Source organism: Plectropomus leopardus, chromosome 18, assembly GCF_008729295.1.
Source record: "Plectropomus leopardus isolate mb chromosome 18, YSFRI_Pleo_2.0, whole genome shotgun sequence".
Classification (NCBI taxonomy): Eukaryota; Metazoa; Chordata; class Actinopteri; order Perciformes; family Serranidae; genus Plectropomus; species Plectropomus leopardus.
Genome location: NC_056480.1, coordinates 8,149,885 through 8,155,402, shown reverse-complemented (window position 1 = coordinate 8,155,402; position 5,518 = coordinate 8,149,885).

Genomic DNA, 5,518 nt, shown 5'->3' with positions numbered 1-5,518 from the left:
CATGTTGAAAAAATGACAGAAAAAGCAAGGCTATAGTATGGCAAAAATGCCAAAAAATGGCATTTTCCAAAAACAGCTAAAAACACCTCTAAACAGCATAAAAGAGCATAAAAAGACACGCCATAGCATCAGCTTTTTCAAAAATCCACGGAAACACCATAATAATGCATGTTGAAAAAATGACCGAAAAAGCAAGGCTATAGTATGGCAAAAACGTCAAAAATGGCATTTCCAAAAAACAGCTGGAAACACTTCCAAACAGCATTCAATAGCGTAAAAAGACACGCCATAGCATCAACGTTTTCAAAAATCCCCCAAAACACCATAATAATGCATGTTGAAAAAATGACCGAAAAAGCAAGGCTATAGTATGGCAAAAACGTCAAAAATGGCATTTTCCAAAAACAGTTGTAAACACATCCAAACAGCATTCAATAGCGTAAAAAGACACGCCATAGCATCAACGTTTTCAAAAATCCCCCAAAACACCATAATAATGCATGTTGAAAAAATGACAGAAAAAGCAAGGCTATAGTATGGCAAAAATGCCAAAAAATGGCATTTTCCAAAAACAGCTAAAAACACCTCAAAACACCATAAAAGAGCGTAAAAAGATACGCCATAGCATTACATTCCTCAAAAATAGCCAAAAACACCATAATAATGCATGTTGAAAAAATGACCGAAAAAGCAAGGCATATAGTATGGCAAAAATGCCAAAAAATGGCATTTCCAAAAAAGAGCTGGAAACACTTCCAAACAGCATTAAATAGCGTAAAAAGACACGCCATAGCATCAACGTTTTAAAAAACCCACCAAAACACCATAATAATGCATGTTGAAAAAATGACCGAAAAAGCAAGGCTATAGTATGGCAAAAATGTCAAAAAATGGCATTTCCCAAAAACGGCTAAAAACACCTACAAACAGCATAAAATAGCGTGAAAAGACACACCATAGCATTACATTCCTCAAAAATAGCCAAAAACACCATAATAATGCACGTTGAGAAAATGACCGAAAAAGCAAGGCTATAGTATGGCAAGAACGTCAAAAATGGCATTTCCCAAAATCAGTCGAAAACACCTCAAAACAGCATAAAATAACGTAAAAAGACACACCATAGCATTACATTCCTGAAAAATAGCCAAAAACACCATAATAATGCATGTTGAGAAAATGACCGAAAAAGCAAGGCTATAGTATGGCAAAAATGCCAAAAGAATGGTATTGAGGTACAGCCCTCAAAGTTAGGTTGCCTGTTTTTGTTTTTGCAGCAGTCAGATGCAAAAAAACTGTGAGATCACTGAAAAAAGATCTGAAATGCCACAATGGTCGCATCAATGAATGTTTGCTCTCCGTTCTTTCACAGTATCAGACTGCGACTACTACTCTGTGGGAGCGGATCAAGAAGGCGAGCATCAGCAGTCATCAGACTTCGATAAATCCTCCACCATCCCGAGAAACAGCGACATCACTCAGTCCTACCGCCGCATGTTCCAGTCAAAGCGCCCCGCCTCCACTGCCGGCCTGCCCTCCAACCCCTCTGCCATAATCACTCCGGGAGTGGCTACCATACGACGGACGCCATCCTCTAAACCAAACCTGCGACGGCCCTCTGGGGGCCTTAGCTTGGGCCCCATCCCAATAAAGCCCCCCATGATCCCAGTCAAGACCCCCACTGTGCCTGAACATCCCAGTTTCCCCAGCAGGGCGGCGTCAGACGGCAACACAACACGAAACCCGCTCAGCCCCCCGACCACCCCTTTGTCTCCAGGCAGTGGTGGGCCACCGTCACTGAGGTCCAGCTCCTGGGAGACGCAGAACCTGAACGAAGGGTCGGATCCTCCCACCCCACCACCACAGCCCGGTGGTCGGGTAACAGAGTGGGAGCGCCGGCCCCTCCCGGAGCTCCTCGAGGAGTCAGAATATTGTGAGGTCGAGGATTTTTTGGTGTCTATTCGACGAGGCGTCAGGCTCAAGAGGACATCGACCAATGACCGATCAGCGCCAATTATTCACTGAGACTATAAGAATTGGTTCAACTTGAGCCATTTTGCTTCCCTGGCTGAATTTCGGCAAATACGCCCTTGGAGGGACACAAAATGGTTATCAACAAGTAATCGCAAGTTAGAGATATGAAATCAAATGGACTGTGACGACAGGAGGAAGTTGCCCAGAGACTCTCATCAAGAATTGGTTAAGAAATTATCTAACAGAACTTTGACGGGATACCTGATCACGGTGAACTCATTACAGAAATGCCAAATTTTGATTCAGTGAGGTAAAAAAAAGACGGAAAAAAAGTCACCTTCACGTTTTGGCCAAAGACAAATAGTTTAAATGAGGGATGACAACACGTCCGTCTGTGGTTTTGACAAGTTTGTGAAACTGAAGGGAATCTATCATGCTAATGTTGTCTTGTCCGGATTTAGTAATCGTCCAACAAAAATGTTTACTTTTGGTAAAGTATCAGTGGACTTGTTGAAGCCCAGAATTCCCTCACAGTGCTGCGCTTTCTTGTTTTTTGGAAAACCGACTAAAGCACTGATTTGAAAGCGGTCAGTATTGTACTTGACTAAATCCAGGTAAATTCTACTCTGAGTTTATTACTGGGGATTCAGGTGCTGAGCTGAGATTAACTCCCCTGGGCAACTTACGAATATAAGAGAAAAGGTTTGAAGGAACATTCTTGTCAAACGAGATGTGCAAAGTCATCCTGTAGCAAAAAAAACCTTAAACATTACGTAAACGTTAGCACGCGTTGTTTTGAGAAGAATTGACGATAGAAGACGTAGGGAAAAATTCTGGAAGGATTGACGGAGTATTTTCAAAAGATCAAATCATTATTTGTATGTATATATTTATATATTTTAACGTGTTTGTACGTTTTTGTTTGTCATATGCTTCTTTTACATCCCTGTAGTCTCCCAATTCCACTAACGGTGCCAAAAGCCTGTGTGCTGAACTTATAACTTAAATATTCTCTATTTAATTGAAACTATGCTGGATTTTTTCTTTCTATAAAAACATTATTGGTGTTTGACAGAAAATGAAGAGGGACTGAAAGAAAAATGACTTAAAGAGTATATGTAATTGTTAGCGAAGCATATTGACGAGTGGCGTGCGACCATACACAACTATGTTGTTATAATTATTGACCTGCATGTTCATGAAGTTTGCCCCAATATAAATACAATCATTTTTGGCTTTTGAATAATATCCCAGCAGTGATTTCAACAGTAGCGGATCAGGAACTACAGATGCCAACAACTTGGTAGATTAAGTCTGCTTAAAAAAGAAAAAAAAAAAAAGTTACATTTTTCATATTGGCTCAATATTTAATTAGAAAGCACTTTGACATTTTTACAAATATTGAGTGCAGACAGACGTGATCCGTCTCTTTGTTGGCCTCCAGGTTCATTGTTTAACTTTTAACATACGTTGCTAATTTACCAACTATATAGCAACTGCGTATTAGCGTATACTTCCAAGTCCATGGTAGTAATAGAGGTTGTTACCGCAGGTTCCGTGTTACGACTTAGCTTTAGTAAATTGGAGTAATGTGGATCAGTGTGTTGGTCTGTTGTAGTGAAGCCAGTTTGCTGATGGTGAGTTTAGTTTGCACAGATTTAAATGGTTTTGGACGAGTCAAAGCTTCAGTGTTGGGACACTGCGCTGTAGTTCCCTGAATTGTATTAATATAATGTATTAATCTGACTAAAATAAGCAGTATGGATTATGATATTTCTGGATTTAGAAAATAAACAGCGGATTAATAGATCTAAAAAGAAAATCCAGGGACTTTTAGTTCACTGTCTCAATACAAGCGCCGCTATAAAGTTGTTTTTTCTTTTCTTTAGAAAGAGAACAGTTTTATAAACCGGAATTGAATCTAACTTGGATTAGCCATAAACTGTCTGTGCTTCCTAACCATCAAACACCTGTCTGGTATATATAGAGTTTTTCAGGTGGTTTAACGCGCCCTCTGGCAGCCATGTTGGAGGTCTTTGGCGCTCTAAAATGATTACAGCTGATTTTACTCTGGATTTTAAGTTTTTTCTTTTTAAATTAAAAGATTTATTTTTCAAGCAAGCTGATTGTTAGCTAGTGGCCAAATAATGAATTTAGGCAATATTGATATTTAGCTAACGTATAGCTCTTAGCAGAAGCTACCATTGTAGCAAAAACAAATCTAATTTATTAGACTTTTAAGTTTGAATATTTGTACAGACACATCACAAGATATTTCAGCCAGATTTTTGAGAGATAAATATCTACAATTCAGACAGACAGTTGAGTTTCAAGTTTCATGTTTTCACGTTTTGTTGGATAGCTAAGTGTTAGCTAAACATCAGCATAGCTTAAATTCATCATTTGGACACCATTTAATTTACAGCTCTTAGGAGAAGTTAGCATTGTAGCAAAAACAAACCAAATTTATCAGACTTTTGCGATAAACAAAGCCTAAATTTTAAGTTTGATGTTTCCGAATTTTGTTAGCTAGCTAGTTGTTAGCTAAATATGATTAGCTAATTTACAGAAGCTAGCACGGTAACAAGAACATGTTTGATTGTTTACGTACATTTAGACAATAAGTTATTATTTGAGCTAGCTAAATCTCTGCTATGTTGTCAAAGATTGTTACATTTCAAGTTTGAAGTTTTCACACTTCTTTAACTAGCTAGTTGTTAGCTAAACATGAATGTAACTCAAACTCTCAATTTAGACATTAGCTAACGTACTGTTCCTGGTGGAAGCTAACATAGTAGCAAATCTACTTTATCAGAATGTTACAGAACATTTCTGAAAGATATTATTTCAGCTAGTTAAGAAACAAATCTCTACCACACAGACAAAGACATAGGCTCTAGTTAAATTTAAACTTTGATGTTTTAATGTGTTTTTGGCAGGCTAATTGTTAGCTAATCTGAACGTCGCTTAAATTTATCATTTGAACGCTACCTAATTTACAGCATTTATATCTTCTTAGAAGCTAGCATTGTACAAGAGCAAACTAATTTTTAGACTTTAACGTTCAAGGATGTTTTTTACGTTTTTACGGACAGATTACAACAACATATTTCAGCTAGATTTTGGAGAGCTACATCTCTAAATTTCAGGTTTGATGTCTAATATTTTGATAGCTAGTGAACAGTTATATAAATACAGATATCTTGTTTAAATTAATATATTTTGGACAAAAGCTAATGTACAATTCTTAGCAGAAACTAGCGCTATAACTAATGTACAATTTTAATTTATCAGACTTTTACATTTGAAAATCTTTCTGAAGATTTCTACAGACACTTTGCAACAAAATTTAATTTCAGAGAGCTTGTAAAAGTGCAAAATCTTTACCATACACGCAAAGACATTGTTAAATTTCAACTTTGATGTTTTCAGATTTTGTTTACTACCTAAATATCAATATTTTGTTTCAATACACGAACACTAAGCATTTCTACAGTTGCATCACAAGTCGAATTTTGGCTCTTCAATGGCTGAAATACCAACT